Source organism: Melospiza melodia, chromosome 1, assembly GCF_035770615.1.
Source record: "Melospiza melodia melodia isolate bMelMel2 chromosome 1, bMelMel2.pri, whole genome shotgun sequence".
Taxonomy (NCBI): Eukaryota; Metazoa; Chordata; class Aves; order Passeriformes; family Passerellidae; genus Melospiza; species Melospiza melodia.
In genome coordinates, this window is record NC_086194.1 from 101,363,316 (window position 1) to 101,384,698 (window position 21,383).

Consider the following 21,383-nt stretch of genomic DNA (forward strand, 5'->3'; position numbering starts at 1 on the left):
TGATCTGATCAAAATGGGGAAAGTGATGAAACAATGCAAGCCCTTGTTTTTTTCTTCATTTGGGGGTGAGGAGAAACAAAACAGACTAGCATGATAAGGATTGCCTTCAAAATGTGATACTGTGATAAAAAAATGAAACTGGGTAGATGGCAATAGAGGAGATTGAGAGCAAAGTGGGGCCAACTTGTATGGAGAGCTGCCAAAAACTGGCTTAAGAGATGGAAACTAAGAAAAAAAAATTGGAGAAAGATGAAGATAGTACATGGAATGAAGTCTGTGTATGTGAAGAAAACTAATACTAAAGACATTTCTGAGGAGCATCAGCATAAGCTAAAAGACAAATAGGAATGCAGGTAGATAGAAAAATAAAGAACATGGGCAAATGGAAAATGGCGATGGAGAAGAGGAACAATAGAGATGGATTTGTAGGGGATCATCAGGAGAGGAACTGAGGTTTGTTGAAGGAGGAGGTCCATACAGAATGTTGAAAGCAGAATTTGCTTGGCTGGATGATTTGTTTGTGGAGCAAGAGCTAAGTGCAAAGAAAGGGGACAACAGGGTGATGAGAATGACAGCCCAGAAAAGGAAAAGTGCTATCATGGACAGGACAGTAGCTGTCCCTAAGAAACACAGGTTTGGAGAGAACAGGCAGGTGCATGTGCTCACAGGGAAGCAGGCTTCCCCACAGGGCTGCAAGCTTGATCTTCTATTGTCAGGAAATATTTATAAAGCCTTTTGTCACAGTGCCCTTATTCCTCTGCTCTGGGCTCAGCTTGTAATAAAACTAGATTTCTATTTGCCATTTATGGGTTTAATTAAGAATCAGATCTATATGCCAAAGCTAACAGTTGCAGCTCTGCTAATCACTCATAAATATAATTAGGATGTCATATACTGGATTTTTTTTTTTTCTGGTTTGGAGGTCTTTTTTGAATTTCGAGTAAAATGTTACGAACACTTTGGACAGGTAAAATGTTACTGTGTTTCAAAAGTCAAAAGTCAAGACTGTACAGCATAATTTGAATTCCTTATGAATTCATTAGAAAACAATTATTATCATGTCCTATTTTTTACATTTTCTGTCTATGCCTAATTTACCCCAAGCTGAGGCTCAAATTGCAACAGCACACTAGAGGGAAGAGTGCTTCTGACTTCTGTAACAACGAGTAGAACACACATACACAATGAAAACAAAAGTCTCATATTTACTTAATATTTTGTTGTGTCCCTCCTTTGTGCCACAGCTTTCCTGTTATAGTTGTGAAATCATTCAAAGTATTTTCTGCTGATACTTAGTTTTAGGTGTTCCCAGTTAGGTGTGCTGAGAACAAACTGTTGTTACAGAACACTGTGGGAGCACAGTCTCAAATATTTGAAGCATGATACAAAAAGGAAGTTTAAAGCCCACTCTGTAATGTCTCAAACACAGTATTTGCATTTCCTAGACACTTCAGTTCTTAATCCCTTCAATTTTGAAATAGGAAATGAGATCTATATAAATGTCTCACTTTACAGATATTCCAAAAATCACCATTTGTGATGTATCTGAAATAAACATGGAGTGCTGTAGAATTATCCACCAGGATGCTATTGTTAGTTTTTTCTTTGTATTGAACGTTTTCCAGTGGAGACCTGATGTGGTGCATAAAAGCCACAGAACCATCTTGCATTGTGTGCACTGGCCATAAGGCATGGAAGGAGGGGAAGAGCGATGACTCAGAAAAGGAAACTTAGTCTGGCATTTTCTAACTTTTGAGCTCCCAATTTGACAATTTTACTTATGTTTACTTCTCTGCAGTTTGACTGCAAAACTGTATTTTAAGTAACAAGACTGACTCTGAGGAGAGCATTTCCTGCCTGCCATGCATTTGAAGCAGATTTTTTGAAATCATCATATGAAAGCCTGCCCAGTGATGTGACCACAGCTTCCTTTTCTGAACTGTGTGCATCTAGTCTAATGACTTAATCTACCAGTAGCCCTGCCTTTGGAGAGGATTAGTGTGTCTCTACTCAGGATCTTTACAATTTGGTTTCACGCACTCTGATTTTCTCAGACTTAATTGTAAAAAGTTGTCACATAGCAGTGAGCTGTTATAATACTCTAAATCCCAAACATCACTTCACATGTGCTATTCCTTTGGTAGCAAATAAAAGCTGTGAAAAAAAGGCTAATGGGACAAGTCACATGAAAGAGGCTTACACAGGAGGGGCTCTGGATTGCTAATAGAGATGCTCACTAATCATCTTTACTGAGAGTGAATCAGCAAATGTTAAAAACTTTAAGTTTTAACTTCTTTATTTGGTGAAATGAAAGCAGAGTGATCATTGCTTTTAAAGTAATTATTAGCAGACAGGCAGATTCATAACTGCTGCAAGCTCTCATACAAGCTTCCTGTGGTGGAGCTGACCCTGGACAAGGTTATATGCCACCAAGGAGAGCTCCTGCACTGTCCCCCACCTATTTCTTCTGTCCCAACTCAGTGTTAGTTGTCTTCCTCAAACCATGTGCTTCCAGCTACAACCGACAGACAAAAAGTCAGGAAACTTCCAAAATTATGCAAGAAGCTGCATCTGACTGGAGCCCTGAGCCTGCATCTCCATGGTCCAGTTCCCATACTGCAGTGATTTCTCATTGTCTCCGTGTAGCTCTAGATCTGTCAAGACTATGTCACTGCAGTTTACATCAAACATGTCATAGTTTTGTGGCCTCAGAGGGGTGTTCAGCCTGTCCTGAGTGTTCCTGGGGATCATCAGCAGAACAGCAGTGGCCCACACATCCCCCCAGTCCCCGAGGGAGGGCACATACAGCTCCTGCTGGTGTCGGCAGACATCAGGTACAGAGGGTCCAGGGGTCACCCTGAGGGCACCCAATCCATCCTCCTCCCTGCTCCTCATTGCTGAAACACCCAGCTTGCCTGGCTGCTCCTCTCTGAAAACATTTCTTCCTTCTGCCATTAGCTTTTTCTAACTCCAAAGCAGTGCTTTCGCATAAATGAAGATAAGTAACTGCCTCCCCAAATAGGGTCAGGGGAAAGACCAGATGTGCGAGAGCCAATGTAATCACATATAAGATGCTGGAAATGAGTCATGGAAGAGGGATGGGAATGCACAGTAACTGCAGGACCTGAAGTCACTGGGTGAGGTAGCATGCAGAGGAACAAAATTTAGTTCAGAACAGAGTTATCTCATTAAGGATGTTTCAGGAGACACAGCAATACTGAACAGTGAATGTAGCTCAGGAAGGGTATTTTCATAGCAGAATGGTTTAATCTAGTGAGAAAAAGCATGTGAAAATAAATTTTGTGAGGGCTGAGTATACACTGTGGAGACAAAAAGTTAATATTTCTGACTAGAAATCTTGGAAAAATGCAGGCTAAAAGAAGCAAGACATTATTTCCTCCCCTTCCCATCACTGCACCACTGTCTCAAAATCACACAACTACTTCAGATCCATTCCTTTTACTACCTTGTCAATGCATCTCCTTTTTTGGTTTTGTTTTGTTTTTTTCCTTTATTCCACTCACATTATGTGTAAGAACAATTGAAAAGGTGGAAAGCTGCATGGGAGGAAGGAGAGTAAACACAGATATACAGCTGTCTGAGTTAAGAAGATTGGTTGCTGAGGACGTTTGTCATGAAGGTTTAATAAGGTTGCAGTGTGGCCTGCAGATGAGTGGGAAAGGTCCTGATGAGCTGCCTGAGGCCCCCAGATGTTCATACTCTGTGACAGAGAAACTGCAGTCCTCTAAGCAGTTGTTTAGACCAAACTGTCTTTTCCTGATGTTTGTAAATTTGCAGTTTACAGATGGGTAGTGTAAGGTAAAAGTGGAACAAGAAGAAAAGTTGGTTCCGTATTTCTTACCCTTCTAATAGTTTCTCTGTCCCCCTGTTCCTGTGGGTCACTAGCATGCCACATTAGAGGATTGATGTGACACTGTCATCAAAACAGTTTCTGAGAGAATTAGCTGAAGCTCACTGTGTCTTTACAGAATACACTGCTTCCTTACAGTCTGCAGTGGTGGAGACAGGCAGTGGTTTTTCTTTCTGTTACGCCATTAGCAAAAGGAGGGGTAGCAGACTTCAAAGATTACTGAACAAATCCATTGGCACTTTCTTCCTAGCTTAAACCACAGGCTTAAATGTCTGCTAATACAGAAGTCTCTAATTTTAATTTATCTATTCTTAAATCTTCCACATTTCTTCCTTTGCTTCAGCCTCCACAAAATAACCATGGGACTGGTCTTTAAAGGATTATTGGTCAGATTTATGAAGCTTTTGGTGTTTATTTTCTAAGTGAAACAGAATAATTTCATTATTTTTCACTTGCTTCATCACTTCATTTGGCAACCTTCCTTGTTTGCTCTCTAAATCAACAGTACAGACTGTAGGAACTGGGCTCTTGTTGACATGGATCAAAAAACTTCCTGGATAGTTCTCCTAATTGTCTTGATAATTTTTAAATGCTCATTTTTAATTTCAGTATTTAATTTTTTTTTAGAACAAGCAGTTTCTATTAGGATTGCAGTGTTTCCCACACAACACTGCCAGTACTCCAAATGAATTTTTTTCCCCACATTTTATGGATACATATTTTTATTTATGTCTGTGACCCTGTTGTCGTGGTGCTCAGGATTAATTGCAGAATTCAGAGCACTGATAAGAGAATAAATACAATGCAGATTTAATAATGCCATCTTCTTGGCTAAGGCCATTTCCTAATGCGCTTCACAGATGCTACATATTGACAGAAATGCAGGCAATTAAGTGTGTCCAAGTTCTTCTAGGGAAGAAAAAAATGGTTAACCACTCTGGTCTCAATCCCACAGTATATTAACTTTTTTAGTAATTTTAAACTGTTTGCCCCAAATGTAACACAAACAGGTAGTAGTACCATTGAGATGCTGGGGTTTTTTCCCTCTGAAGAATGAATTGTGTTACAAGAGCATTTTACCACATGAAATTACATACAAATCTTGCATTAGACAGATGTGGATTTCACTTAAAACCCCTGTCTAATTATGAGACTGAAAAGGTAGGCTAAACTCTTAATTTATTCTCTTAATTCACTTTTGTTTCAGCAATTTTTTGTAATAAGAGAGATCCTCCTTACCTAATGGAAAGCAGTTGTTCCAGCATGAAAAAAGCACTCCTTGTTCAACCTGTATGATTTTCAGCTTTTATCAGCTGATTTTATTATAGATACTGAAAATGGATTGAAACAAAAAGGCACTATTTACACAATGAATGTGTAAAAGGATGTCTGTTTTCCATCCCATAGCTACTGCTTTGTGAAATTGCCACCTGTCAGATGGCTGGACATGCTCAATGAGATGAAATTTGGCAACAGTGCACATCACAGTTTTTGACAGATGAAGTTATTTCCATTTCATTATCTGCTCTGAGAGCCAGAGCTGTCCAGTTTAGTCATTCTTTGTGCACACAAAGGAGGTGTTCTTGTGGGATCTCCTGGTAAACATACACACTAATAGAATCATGTGCTCTTTGAGCATGTTCCAAGCTGAAAAACCCCTAGGAAGTGTGCATGCCCCTCCTCCATTTCAGGATCAGAGTTTTAGGAGTAGAAGTGGCATAAGTGCCTAACACAGGCTACACTATCTTTCTGGCTGCTGCATTAATGCAAACCTGGCAGTGTCTGATTCAAGAGTTCATAGCTCCAGGTAAATCTCTCTGAGTATGAAGTCTGATGAAATTTTGATTTATTAGGGAAACTTCTGTCAGTATTGTAATATATTTAGGGTAAATATTTATGGTTGGACATTTTGTATGCCTCTCTTTACTCAGTTCATCTCTTCTAAAACAAGACTTTGGCCAATCTTTCCTTCAAATCTTCAGGGTTTTAAAGTCATTTTTGACCAATTTGTAATGGAGTAAATCACTGAAAGGGGAACACCATTTTTCAAAGGATGGTTTTACAGTTGTTCATTGTGTGTTCTCACAGAGAAAGTTTTAAAGGAATCGTCTCAACTGTGAGTCAAATTCAGTCTTTTGAAGTAGTTGTTAAATATGTATATTTGTTAGAAATGGGGATAAGATGTTGTTGCCTTTACCCATCTCCCCTTTTTGGCCCTAGTCACCCTAAGTGTGATCATGAATTAAGTCATTTAACATTGTAATAGCCACTGGCTGATCACAAGCAGAGCCCTGCTTTCCAGGGGCAATCCTCAGCAGGAGATGAATGTCTTTACCAAATATCTGACAATGAAAAGCTCCTGTAGATTCATTGCTACACCCCACTAAGACATTAGGATTTGATGAAATGAAGTTGGCTCTAGTGCTGCTGAGAGCAGCTCTTACATCTCAGCAGCAGTGTTTACAGCCAGTGCTGCCTCAGGAAATGCTCCATCAGCACTGAGCATCCTTAGCTTGGACTCCATTGAATATTTTCATTCTCTGTCACAGGCAGAGCTCAAAGACATTGAGCCCCAGAAGAAGAGATGTAGCTTAAACACTGCCATGCAGTACTCCATCACCTCTGCCCTTCTGGGTATCAGGATGGTATAACAGGCACAACGTTGTGACTGACATATCACATCCTGGTAAATTCATGCCAGTGTTCTTACTTTAAATGCAGGAATGAAGTTTTCCTTTTAGGCTGCTTCCCTTATGCAGGCAGGAGAGCAGTCTTAGGAGCAGAGTCACAGAATGGGCTTTCACCACCAGGATTCCTGACAGACTTTGGTATCTTCTTCAGGATGGACTCAGGTCCAGCTACTCTTTGGTTTGCTGCCTGTCTTCAAGTTCATGTGTGATTGTTGCAAGCAGGAAACCTGGTGAAGGCTGAATGTGTTCAGGGAAGCAGTTTATGCTCTCCCTGGTTTCCTCAGAGGTGGCACAGAAGTAGCTGTAGGCACCCTCCTGTGCAGAGCTTCAATCATCTCAATTCTTCTGCTGCCCTTCTGCAGATTGGTAGGTGCCTAGGGAAGTTTACAGGCTTCTGGGGGAAAGCACTAGAAGTGCTGTTCAAAACTGATAGCCCAGCACATGCCCTTATTGTTGGACCTAAACTTCTGCAGGCTGCCTCTTGCAATTTCCTCTCCTCAGGAAGTTCTCCAGATGGAGACACTCACACCTTCTTAACATCCACCCTTCTCCCTTCCTGTGCTCTCTTGCCTTTTCTTAGTGCACCATCTTTCCCTAAACCACCCATTTCTGTCTTACCACATCCTTGTCTTTTGCATCCTTTCTTGTTTCAATTCCCATATTTTCTTTTATCTATTTCCTTTATCTTTTATTTTTTCGCATGGCATGCAATAAAGCCTCAGTGCTTGTCCCCAAAACAGATGATCATTCATCCTCAGAGACAAAAAAAAAATCCATCAAAACTCCCCAAATCCCACACACATTTTCTGCATATAAGTGACCTTGCTATCCTGACTTTTCACATGCTTTCCCATTAAGTAGAAGCAAACCCAGATTGTGTATTGCTGTGTCAGAAGTACCTCTATGAGAACATTGCAACTAATGAATTTCTAATTTCCCTCAATTTCTGCACAGCAGCATACAGGCTGAATTTTTGTTTAAATGTGCTGTGACCTGTAACATGGATTTTCTTGATGTTTACTTATATCTGCAAGATGAAACATGTGTTTATATATAAATTCCATACCGATATCACAATATTACTTCATTTCTCTGAACTTGTCCTGTGACGAATCTGATTTTGGTATCTGGTGTCATTTAATGCTGTGCAACTGACTTAAAGTCCATGCTTAAGGAAAAGAACCCCTCACAATCTAGCTTTAGTACTGTAGTAGAGAATAAAAAAAAAAAAAAAAACTAAAGCAGTAACAGCAGGTAAAACATACGTGGAGGGGGAAAATGGAAAGATGAGAGTCAAGACCAGGACAGCAGGAACAATTAGTGGCAATGTCAAAGATGGATAGGAGGTAATGATCGGTTTGTAATGCTTAGTCTGTGTCAAACACAAATCCTTTACAGGCAACCAGGTGTTTCCTCATCCACTGCAGGAAGCAGCTACTGAAGCTCGTTAGGAAATGACAGTGACTTATAGTAGCATCTGTAGGAGCAGAACAAAGAAAGGCTTTTGGCATGCGAAGCCAGAGCGCAAAAGAACATCAGTAAATATTGTGCCTGTAGTACAGGCCAGGAAACAAATGCACCCACATCCCACAGCAGACTGATCAGCCACTCACCCTGCTCCTGCCTCAGTGGCAGTGCCAGTGCCTGCACACTCGGCTCAGTCACGAGTGCCAAGAGCCGCATAATTCTGCGATCTGCCGCTGCCAGCTTGGGAGCATAAGCATTGTGGAGAGGCAGCCCTGAAAAAAGAGGTAGTTGGCTTGTTACCCTATGTAAAATGATGTATGTGGAAGATAAAATTTTGGCAGGTATGGATTTGGGTTTGATTTCTGTTGTGCTACATGCAGTTTACACAGCTCTCAATCAAGTAGGAATTTTGTGACTTCTGTGGTAATGCAGATTAGGGAGCTGCTTCCATTTTTTCCATTCTGGCATTACAAATGGAGAAATGCATTTTCTCAGGACAATGTGAGAGCAGAGAATGGTGCTCATTTGTGTGGACACAGAGAAAGAAAGCAGAAGGGTATACTTTCTGGTTCATGGCAGAGGAGGTTTTGGCAGATGAAAAAGATCGTAATAAAATTTTGACCTTTTTGACTTACTTTTTAATTGACTTCTGCAACAGAGCTAAACACATTCTGAACTGCCTCACCTCAGAGACCAAATAGTCATTTTCTTTTGTGGACAGAAAAGATTCAGGATTTAAGCCTGTCAAAGGTCTGGAAAAAAATTGCGTTCTGCCTTGCACAAGAAGAAGAAACCTGTTTTGTGCTAGTAGTTAAGTTCATAGAGCAACATAATAGTGTAATAGATCTGCTGATATCTTTTGTATTAGATCCATATATCTGTGAGGGGTTTTATAGGCTTTTATAATCAGAAGCTGTTGGGCACTTTTTTTTTTTCCAGCAGTCTAATTTAGGTCTATCAGAGGAGATTTGTCTGTTCGTTTTCTTTTCAGATAATGCATTCAGCTTCCATGTGCATCATGTTTGTGGGATGTCTATAAACATCTGATTGTATTTCCTAGTAATAAAAAGGGAACACATTAGTTAAGTACTATTGATAGCAGTTTTAGGCTGTGCTAGGCACAGAGGGTACTAGAAACACTTGATGCTCGCAGCTGGTTTTCACAGGTAGAAAAAATTAAGATTTAATAATGCAAAATATGTTCTTAATGTAGTCAGCCCTTTTTTTTTCCCTGTAAACAAAGCCCACACACCATTTAAAATATAGTTATTCCTTTAAAAATGGGACACTGATAATGAAAACACAAATTAAAAAATGACAGTTTTTAATGCCAAAACCCAGTGCTTCTCAGATGGAAAGATGGCAGTTCCTTCTGAGTTGGAGTTTCCTGTCTGTGTTGCGACATGCAGTGCCTCTTTCTGTACACGAGTTTCTTCTTCTGGTCACTTTCACAAATGTATCTAATCCCATGAAGGAGCCCCTCTGTTCTCCCGTGGTTCCACAGTGATATTTTAATAGAGAGCGTGCTTCTGTTACACTGAAGTGTTCTACCACTCCTAGTGCTGCACAGTGTCACAGAAGCAGCATCAGAAAGGCTTGAGGATATTATTTTTCCTCTTTGTGTCTTCTGTAATGCAGAAATGTAATTTAGTTATCATCCATGCTGCCCATCTTGTTCTTGTACTGTGTCTATCTATTGCTCCAATAAAGCTCATTGTCCTAATGGCCAGTGATAAATTATCTTGTTCAGAGGCTATCTGATTTCGATATCGGCAGGGTTTAGCAAATAATTTCATAAAATATGATTAATCTTCTACCAAAAAAAATTGGTTTAATCATGTGGTCAATTAAAATCTCACATTAGTATGGTTATCCTTGGTTTTAAACTCAGTTGAGGATAGATTTTCTGTTAAAAAAACCAAAACAAACAAACAGAAGAAAAACAAAGACGAGGCCAGCTTCTATATTCCGAGCTTAAATATGTATAGATCTATTCTTGCTCAGTGCATGTATTTCAGTCCTGGTCTGCAGCATCTTCAGGAATTTCTCTCATTAGTAATGGAACTCCAGATTTTTTCTGCTGTCAAACATTACCCAGTATTGCTTATGAAAGAAGATCTGGCTGGTTTTGCATTTCATACAAACATCTGGAGTAATGCTACGCATGATATGGTATAAAAAGCAAAATACATACTATCTGAAGTTACCCTATCATGTCAGGATTACTTAAGCTTTACTATGTTACCTTACTCTATGAGGTTTAAAAAAAAAATCTTCCAAGAATCAAAAAAGAAATATTTACTGTAGGGATGGAATGAAAACTTTTTTTTTTCCTATGCCCTTCAAGTCTTATACTTTTCTACTACTTCTTGTGGACATTTATGGTGCTTTGCTATCCCTTGGAGTAGAGATTTATTATTTCAAATCCTAGAAGATGCCTGTTTTCTTCTTACAGTATTGGCAGAAGATTTACCTTGTGCAAAAAGCATAAGATAATCAGTATCTAATGAAATTAGTTTTTATTTACAGTTCAATTACTGATGAAGTGTTTTTCATCTTTCTTTCCAATAGTAATTAGGTCAGAAGGAGAGTTAGAAGGAATATCCTTGTATTGTTCACTTATATAATGGTATCAGCCTAGTTTTTTGCATCATTTCTCCATATATATATATGTATGTATCAGTTATAGAATTCTTGGTTAAAAATGAACTTTTTCTACTCTTGTGAATGCATTCCACAAAATCCTATTTTCCACTACCTAAGAATACATTCTATTGCAGTACTAAAGACCTTTTCTGTATTTGTAGGTAGAACACAGCCCTCTTAATGCTGGTAGAGCATGGCATTGCATATAAATTACTTTCCTTTTTTGTAAAACAGGTTTGTTTTCAGTGTAGCCATTTAAGATTTACTGCCTCTCATCTAAAGAGATGTGTTTGGTTCGTAACAAGGGAGCTGCTTGTGATTAAGCATTTAAAGTATTACCATTTATTTCTTCATTTTAAGTATGCAGATGGTGTTCCCCCTCTTACCTTCCCCTGCCTTTTTTTGCCCTTCAACTTTCTTCATTTATAGGGTATGGAATTCCTTTGCTGTTGTGCAGCCTTAGCATTTTTTCTAGTAATATAAAGCTAGATATATTTAATATTTAATATCTCCTAGGAGGTGGATGTTGAAATGTTTTCCTAGACCTATTCTAGTTCTAGTCTAAGATTTGGAGGGAGAATGGGTGCCATGCTTATTACTGTTGGTATAGGAGAGCTGCTTGTTATCTCCTATTTGAGGTCAGACTAACAGGTGCCTTGAAAACCATTCTTTTCCTACAACATCTGTTTGACAAGTTGTGTTTCCAACTGCAGATCTTAAGTTTTGCTTTGGTTAAATCTCTCCCTTTTCAAGTTAAGAAAATGTCTTCTTTTTAAGATTGCCGCAAAGTTCTGTCATCTAGTTCCCAAGGACTTTCCTTATTGCCCCGTGCCTCTGCATTTCTCTCAGCTTCCCTGGAGACTAGAAAATGGAGAAGGTGTGTACCTATATAGCATTGTCACTGTGTTTTGCCACCCTCTGTGGTACTGCAGGGCCTCCCTTCTGCTCACTCAATCCCTCCACTTCCAAAACCATCCTAAATCATCTTGGCAATAGAGAGTTTCTTCAAAGAATGTTTCAGATGACCTCAAAATAGGACAAAGGGCAACAGAGGGGGTTAAAACAGACAGATAAGTGTTCTTTAACCTTCTGATTTGGAAGGAAAGTTCACTCCTCATTCTAGATGGAGCAGTTTAATTCTGGGAGCAGGACTTAGAAACCAGGATGTACTAGTGAGATGCCAAAGAATTCAGTATCACCAGGAATAGTCTGTCCACTTTGTCATTAACTATAATCACCTCTTCTCCAATAGCAGATACTGTGGAAGGACACCAGCAGGTTACCATCAGAAACTCTCTCTGTTCTTTTTAAATTATCCATTCCTTTGCAAAACTGGGCAACAAATAGAACTCAGCTTTAGGAGGGGTTGGCAACTGCTTAGTCGGAGTGCAGACACTTTAATGAACTAACAAAAAAGTAGGTTGTAGGGTAGGAATCGATCTTTTGCATTCAAATTAAATGACCTGGGAGGCAGAAGAAACAAGTAAGTGATGACTTTTTGGTATTTGAGATCCTTAATTAGGCATATACTAACAGTTAGGAGGTGGCTCCTCTCAATGGGATGTGAGGCACCTCAACCTATTAACTCTGTAAATGAATGTTTAAAGGACATTAAAGGAGTTTTGCCGGTGTTTTTCTTTCAACTGTTATCCAAATGAGCAAAGCAGGTTGAAGAATGTGTGAAGTGATTAATTACACTAATTAAAAACACTTTATTTACACTTACTCTATAATTTATCATTACTACTTTTGTCAGTTGATCGAAGGTGAGTGAAGTGTTGTTTATAATTGGTATGGGAGCTAATTAAATGGTCGTTCAAGCACGTTTTGGTCTATTTCCTTTGTCAATTAGAACTGGCATCGTAATAGATGACTGACCAAATGGAGATGTATAGCACAATAGTAGTGCTACATTTTACTACTTACTTGGAGAAGCAAATGGGAAGCCAACAGACATTTAATCTCAAGAAGAAAAAACCCTTCTCCTTTCACTTGTCTGCTATTTTTGTTTGTAACTTCACATGAAAAACTCAGGTAACAAACATGCAATTACCTCACAGAGGGTGACTAGGTAGATGTTTCTGTTGTTTGTACTGTGATTATTTTAGCCAATTCAGAGGTAATTATTGCACAGATTTGGAATACTGAATTAATCGTACCATTATTTTGCAATAATATAACGCTGTATGTAACTTGTCATTATCTGATATTTATTTTATAATGGAAAAACGATCAGATAATGTATTATTGAATACTTGTTGCACACTAAATTCTACTCTGTGGTGTAATATATTAATCCTGTTTCATAAATCAGCCTTTTTATTTGTTTTGTTTGTTTGTTTTGGAGATCAACCATACTATTGCTATATCTTGAATTGTTAGATACTGTGAAGCTAAAATGTTTGAACTATTCCCTAAGATACTGTGGTCTAAGGATTAGGAAATGGGAGCAACTTTTCAGATGTTTGACAGGCAGACACTAGGGATAGATTATCATTGATATCCCCAAGAGAGCAATTTCTGTTGTTTCTTTTTGGGAGTTCCTCCTTTACAAGAAAACTCACATTTATCTGACTATTTAGCTTTGTGACACAGTAATGGTGCTACAATGTGTCAGAAAAACTGTAAAGATCTTTCAGTGTGTAATAGAGTTAAATCCACACCCCTGCAACCTTAACTTGCTCTCCTGTAGTTTAAATATGTATCACAAGTACTGATTGTACTTAAATCTTATCAGACTTTCCCTTGGGAAACTGTCCTTAGGAAAAAAGGGGTCCTGCTAGGCTGGACACACTTTAGGAAGGAAATCTTAATGGCGCAGGAGTAGGCCATCCTTCCATGCCAAAAGATGAGCTGATGAGGAAGAAGTCCAGCCTGGCTGAAGAGGAGCTTTTGCTGGAACTTAGGTGGAAAAGAAGAGTTTATTACCTTTGGAAGAAGGGGTAGGCAACTCAGGAAGGCTACAAAGATGTCATTTGGTCATGCAGAGAGAAAATGAGAAAGGCAAAAGCTCACTAGAACTCAATCTGTTAACTGCTGTGAAAGATAATAAAATGTGTTTATACAAATACATTAACAACAAAAGGAGGGCCCAGGAAAATCTCCATCCATTATTGGATTTGGGCAGGAGGGGGAACATTGCCAATGCCATTATTGGATTTGGGCAGGAGGGGGAACAAGGCTAAAGTATTTAATGTCTTCTTTGCCTGAGTCTTTATCAGAAAGACCAGTTACCCTCAGAAGAACCAGACCCCTGAGCTGGTAGACAGGCATGGAGAGCAGAACTGACTTCTGCAATGCAAGGGAAGTTGTGAGTGACCTGTTGTGCCACTGAGACACTCACAAGTCTGTATGGGGCAGGATGGGATTCCCAGAGGGCGCTGAGGGAGTTGGCAGAGCTCACCAAGTCGCTCTCCATCAGTTACCATCAGTTACCATGATGGTTGACCAGGGTGGTCCCAGACAACAGGAGGCTGGCAGATGGGATGCCTGTCTACAAGAAGTTTTGGAAGGAGGAACTACAGGGCTGTCAGCCCAACCTTGGTGCTGGGGAAGATTATGGAACAGATTATCCTGAGTGTGATCACATGGCACATATTGGACAAGCAGGGTATCAGGCCCTGTCAGGATCAGGTTCAGGAAAGGCAAGTCCTGTTCACCAACCTGATCTCCTTCTATGACCAGGTGACCTGCTTTGATTATGAGGGAAAGACTATGGATTTAATCTACCTGGACTTCAGAAAAGCTTTTGCCCACAGCATTCTCCTGGGAAAACTGGCAGCCTATGGCTTGGACTTGGGTTAAAAACTGGAATGACAGCCAGAGCCTAAGAGTGGTGGTGAATGTTGCTGCATCCACTTGGTGGCCAGTCAGTTGTGGCCAGGATTTGAGCCAGTCCTATTTAATATCTTTATCAACAATCTGGACAAGCGGATGGAGTGCACCCTGAGCAAGTTCATGGTTCACAACAAGTTGGGCAGGAGTGTTGATCTGCTAGAGGGTAGGCAGGCTCTGCAGAGGGATCTGGGCAGGCAGGATCAATGGGCCAGGGCCAGCTGCACGAGGTTCAACAAGGTGAAGTGCCACATCCTGCACTTTGGCCACATCAGCCTCATGCAGCTCCACAACATGGGGGAAGAGTGGCTGGAAAGTTGCCCGTGGAAAAGGACATGGGGGTGCTGATACAGGCAACTGAACATGAGCCATTATAAGCCCAGGTGGCCCAGAAGGCCAAGGGCACCCTGGCCTGGAGCAGCAATGGTGTGGCCAGCAGGAGCAGGGCAGTGATCATCATCCTGCACTCAGCACTGCTGAGGCCACACCTCAGATCCTGTGTCCAGCTTTGGACCTCTCAATGCAAGAAAGACATTGAGGTGCTGGAGCATGTCCAGAGAAGGGCAGGAGAGCTGGTGAAGGGTCAGGAGCAGCTGAGGGAGCTGGGGTTGTTTAGCCTGGAGGAAGAGAGGCTCAGGGGAGACCTCACTGCTCTCTACACCTGCCAGAAAGGAGACTGTAGCCAGGTGGAGGTTGGCTTCTTCTCCCAGGCAACCACCCACAGGACAAGAGGACATGGTCTCAAGCTGCACCAGGTGAGGTTCAGGTTGGACATCAGGAAGATTTTTTTTCACTTAAGGGGTGGTTAAGACGCTTCCCAGGGAGGTGATGGAGTCATGATCCCTGGAAGTGTTCAGGAAACAACTGGAAGTTGCATTTAGTGCTGTGGTTTAGTTGATAAAGTGGTGTTCAGTCAAAGGTTGGATTCTGTGATCCTGGAGTCTTTTTCAACCTTAACAATTCTATGATTCCATCCTGTGTTTGTTTTTAAAACCTCACTTGTGATCTGGTAGTATTAGAAATATTACAAATTTAATAGGATGAGCTTCATTGCCCCCCATCTCAAATCAATGTCAGTGTACTGAATTAATCTCTCAGCACTTAGAAAATTGCTTATCTTCTGACACTGGTAAGCTCCTTGGAGCCCAAGTTCCTACTAGCTTTCTTATATGAGATACTCTTCTGCTTATGACCACCATGGGGTATGATTCAGGTGAGCTCTGCTACTTGTGTGGTCACTAGACAAGTTCTTACCCTACGGTTAAAGGGAAGAAAACATTTAATGACTCACCAGCTCTGACGCCCAAACAAGATTCCTGTCTTTTCAACAACTGTTGGTGCTGATGCCTATTTTTTGTAATCTCTCAATGAAGCTTCAGTCAGCATTAATGACTTTTCATTGAATCAAAAGTCAGTGTGTTGATGCACTTTGGTCTTCGTTGGTTTTGGTTTGATTTGTTTTTTATTTTTTAGCTGGAACAGTATAAGCAGGTACTGGGAAGTTTCTTAGTATTTTGTTTTTCTGCTATTTAAAATAGTTTTGCTTGCAAACACTTTCCATTCAAGAATAATTTATTTAAAACATAAACTAAAAATTAAATTTTTAGGTTGTGCTTTTGTTTCCTTGGTTTGATTTTTGGTTTTATTACCCTGAATGTTGTAAGAAGGAAGAGGACATGACCTGAAGAGAGCAGAAATGACAGGCAAGATATTTTATTTTCAAAGAAAATATTGCTCTTGAAAATTAAAAAGACAAATGTTTTCATAATTTCATTTTTTTTGTTCACTTTTGACCCAGTCATGAATTATAATAGTAGCCTCGGTTCTTTGCATCACTTGCTTCCCGTAATCAACTCCTACTGTGAGGTCCTTGAATTAATAATAGTCTCATCATTTAAGACCACTCACTTCCTTAGTTTGGTTTTTAAATAGCTACACTGCACCTCATTGCAGCATTGTGCATGGTATTTTCAGAGGGAAAAGCAGTGGCCCCTGCAGGAATCCCACCAGTGCAGATCCCTGTTGCTCCCAGGCCAGGGGGCACAGCTCAGCCCCAGCTGTGCCATGGGGCTCATCCTGCAGCCCTGGCCTCCTGCTTTTCCTGGTTCCCCCGTGGCAGCAGCAGGCAGCTGCTGTGGAAGCTCCCTCTGCTGTGGTTTGTCTGGAGCCTGGAGCTCACCAGGTTACACTGATGGCCAATGCAGAGTTCCCCGTGCCCAGAACCAGGCTGGCCAGTGCAGTGTCAGACTGCTTTGGCAAATGCAGTGTGGCAGGAAGATGGCAAGTGTGGGCTTCAGTGCTGCTCTCTTTGGTAAGAGGGCACTGCCTCTGCTCCTCTTGTCCATTTGGCTTGAGGTGTGCGAGGTACACTCAGGTCCTCCACATCTCTTAAACTAGGAAGTTTTGAAATACAAAAAAATTATAACCTTATAATAACCAGCATAACTGGCAGCAAGAGGGGTGGATAATATAAACTAAGGGAAAGGGCTTCACACAAGGCCCCCTCTCCTCACTGCCTGAATGGGAGAGTCATTTTCCTCTAACCCTGTCAGTGCCTGCCAGCACCTGGACTTCCAAACCACAGAAGAAATTCCAGTTTCCCTTCTCTGATCCTAGAAAAGTCCTCTGCTCTCCATCACCTCTGAAGTTTCTTTGTGGGTTGGCTCCCTGATGTAAGCATATCCTCCATCTACATCTGTTCTCTTCTTGCCTGGTCTTCTCTGTGCTCCAGCAGCTTTCCCCCAGTCTAGTGCACTTTGTGTCCCAAGCAAGACACCTCCCTCTCCCTGTCCTGCCAGCTCCTTTCCGAGCTGGGTTACAGAGGCCAAGGGGAGCCACCTAGGGAGGCTTGCACACTGCTCTGCTCAAGGATAAGATGAAGAGGAAGGTATTGTCTGCAGTATCTGTCCTCCAAACTGGAGACAAGTTAAAGAGTTGATTGCTCTACCCTGCTCCATCATTCAAAGTGAGTCCACAGAGGTGTCTCTTGCAGTATGATGGCTCTGACTCAGTTTCCTGAATTTTCACTCTTACCTCTACCATTTCAATAAAGGAGGAGAGTGGCACAAACTGAATCAGAGAAAAATTGGTACTATCAACCCTGAATAATCCAACATCAATATTCTTTCACAAGGAATTTTTCTTTTTTTAATGTGGTGGTGAAAGCATAAGGGAGAACAGGTATTTATGTCTTCCCCATAGACTCAAATGGAAACCAAACAGTACAAAATTTTAAAGCAATACTACAGATCATTGATATCTGCTACACCAAATCTTATGAAGCCCAAAGTGTTTGTTTTAAATTATGTCTCATTAAGGGAACCAGTAAGACTGAATTGTGCTAGCAGTTAACTAGTGATTTCCAGTGCATAGCTGAAAATTGAGAATTTCCAGCTGCCTTAACTCTTCTGAAAGCAAATGAAAAACAGTTGGATGAACAGAGTTTAAATTCTAGCCTGGAAGAAATGATAGGTTATTGTCAAGAGGCATCAGTGTACAGGACACAAACTTCTCTTCTGAGTGAACTGCAGGCTCTTTAGAAGATTTGGTTTTACCTTCAGTTTGAAATCTTAAGAATGTTAATGAGAAAAGCAATCCATCTTTTCCCTATCAGACAAGGGGGGAATGCTTGTACTCCCTAAAAAACAAACTCGTGTTTTCTCATGGTCACTTCGATTATCTCAAATGTATCTTCTAGTTTGTATGCTTGATTTAGGGCTTTGCTATTTACAGGTGAGCAACCACTACTCTATTCTACACTTGCTTGGGCTTTTTAAAAATTATTAATTATTGAAATAATTATTGTAATTATTGAAATGTATGTTCATTTTAATTGTTCATTACTGCTTGTTAAGGTAAAAAATAAAAACTGCTAAATAAAACCAGTATTTTAGTGAACTTCAAACTATGTGTGCCAAACTTTTAACATTCTTTTTTTAAGAGGTTGGATAAGTTTCTTTAAGTGCATGGAAGTGTTTAAACTAAATGGTGCAGGGAACCCATGTATGTGTTTCTAGCTGGCAATGTAAATCCCCTAGTGAGCCACAGTAATATGAAAGCAGCACTTGAAAGCCAGATGCAATGAAAATTTAAACATATTGCATTCATAGCATGTGATAGTTTAATCATTATTTAAGCTTTAGAAATGTCACAGCATAATTACTTTCAGAATGAGTACAAACACTTTCATGCACAAAAAATTCTTTCTTCTTGCAACTTTTGCTTCTCATGGGAAACTTATGCCTTTGTGAAATTTCTGAACTTGATCTTGTTCATCACTTGATCACAGAAAAATTATCAGTGAAAATTCAAAATCCAAGAGATTGAAATAAACCCTACAGATCTTTTTAGAACTAAGCGTGTATTTTCTTTATGCTCTTAAAATTAAAAAAAAAAAAAAAGTGAAAGTATTTATTTAATAAAGAAGAAATTTTGCAACACAACCAGTTAAATGGAAAACGCTAAATAAACCCTATTTGCAGAGCCAGGGAATGGAAAATACCAAAGGCTGGATTTATAAGCCTTACCCATAGAAGATTAAATTCAGCTCTCTTGTGGATGTGATACATTTTCACTGGCCTCACAGCATACACAGTGCTCTACCTCCTTCTGTACTTGTAAGGAAAATCCAGAGACCAGAACTTACGTTCTCAATTTGTCCTGTATGTCAAATGTTGTGATGAATGCCATTGATTTCGCAGTATAAATTGTGTTGATGTGTAAAATAGTGTCAAAATCCCAGTCTGCATTTAGATGGGAGCACTTCCTCTTTACATAGCCTACTACAATTTGTTTATAATACGAGCAGTCCAGGTTGGATTTGGAAAATAGCAGTTCTAATGGTTCTGCCATTTCTGAGAAATGGGCTAGAGGAAAAAATACTCTCTGTGTAATTCGGGGGTGGGGTTGTTTGCATGTTTTCTAAGTGGAAATCATTTTGGAACAGCTTTACATCCTCATAGCAAAGATTTAAAGGTCATAAAAACTGCCTTTGTATCAGGAATGTACTGGATGTTATTTCTGGTAAATTTATTGGAATTTTTCCATTGTGAGTCTGTTTAAAACTGAACTTACCACATGTTCTGTAGGAGCAAAATCACTGTAATCATTTCACATCTCTTAAGGCTTGTGTCACCTTCTGTGCTCTCATGAGCTTGTTAGTGCTAACCAAAGGATGAACCTGTCATCCCTGTGGAGCCACTGAGTGTGCTACACATGACAGCTGTTGGGTTGAAGGTAACCTGTGCAATGGCCAAGGTACAACCCTTTTTCCTCCTCTTGTATTTCACTTCCTGGGCCCAGACACTGAAATAGTATCAGCGAAGACAGAGAGAGGATTAAGTGTGTATTCTTTAATGTAGCTCTCTGTGTGTAGAATGACAGAATGGCTTGGGTCAGAGAGAATCTTTAGGATCATCTAGTTCCAACCCCACAGCTGTGGATCGGGACATCTCCATTTAGACTGGGTTGCTCAGGGCTCCATCCCACCTGGCCTTGAACCCTTACAGAGATGAGTTATCCACATCTTCTCTGAAGAACTTGTGCCATTGCCTCACCACCACAGGCAAGATTTTCTTCCTAACAGCTAATTTAAAGCTGTTAGGAAGAAAAGCTGTCAATGTGAAGCCATTGTGCTGCCACTGCATGCCCTTATAAAAAGTCTCTCTCCATCTTTCTTGTAGGTTCCCTTCAGGTGGTGGAAGCCCACAGTTAGATCACCCTAAAGCCTTTACTTTTCCAGACTGAGCAATCCCAATTCTCTTAGCCTTTCATCATAGGAGAGGTGCTCCATTTAACTTAGTGGCCCTTCTCTGGACTTGCTCCAACAGATGTTCTTCCTGTGCTGGGATGCCCAGAGCTGGGTGCAGCACTGCAGGTGGGATGTCACCAGAGCAGAGGGGCAGAATTCCCTCCCTCTCCCTGCTGCCCACACTGCTTTGGCTCTCTGGGCTGTGAGTGCCCATGGCTGGGTCATGTCCAGCCTCTCCAGCACCCCAAAGTCCTTCTGGGCAGGGAGGCTCTGGATCTGTTCATCCTCCAGCCTGGGTTGATACCAGGATTTACCCTGATCCAGGAGCAGCACCTTGCACTTGGTCTTGTTAAACATCATGAGATTCCCATGCACCCACTTCTGAAGCTTGTCCAGGTCCCTCTGGATGCCATCCCATACTTCAGGTGTGGCAACTACACCACTCATCTTGGTGTCATCTTCAAATTTGCTGCAGGTGCACTTGATTCCTGTGGGAAATTTGCTATGTGCATGTGGTAAGCTAAATCACTTGCAGGTGAACTTAATGAAGATTAGGACATGTTTTAGTTTCACAGAGCTACTAAATAACTGTGGAAAGTGTTCCTGGTCCTGACATGCCCTTCAGTCTGGCAGCCCCAGTTCAGGCTTGCTGCCTGTACTTGGCTCTCCTGCTATGCAGTGCTGTGGTGGGGAAGATAAGATAGCTGAAAAATAGTTATCAATGTTCACTGAGATCAGGGTGTGTCCTGCATCATGAGAAGAGCAATTAATATTTTAAAGGCTGCCATCCATCCCTACAGGCACCAAAGTATTACATCACTCTGTGTACAGGACAGTGGCAGTAATCAATAGATCTAATGTGCTGGGGGCTCAGGGAGGGACAAGTTAGCATTTCCCAGGCAGAATGACTGGATATAATTAAGAGAAATAAACAAGGCTTATCCTTAGGGGGAAAAACCCTCATCAGCTATTCTGAGTTGAAAAGCAGTTCTCTACCAAATAGTATGGTTGGATTTGTTCAGGCATAGAATTTCTTCACCAGTCAAAATGATACATTTCCTACAAAGAAAGCAATGTGGTCTGTTGTTTGAACATGATGACTGAGTGGTAAGGAAACAAAGTAATG

General features: G+C 40.6%; 1 protein-coding gene across 4 annotated transcripts in view; it reads left to right on the top strand.

The window, feature by feature from the left end:
* Positions 1 to 21,383, top strand: part of CTNND2 (catenin delta 2) — a 640,896-nt gene that overhangs the window by 340,822 nt on the left and 278,691 nt on the right. The gene's annotated exons all lie outside the window — the stretch shown is intronic.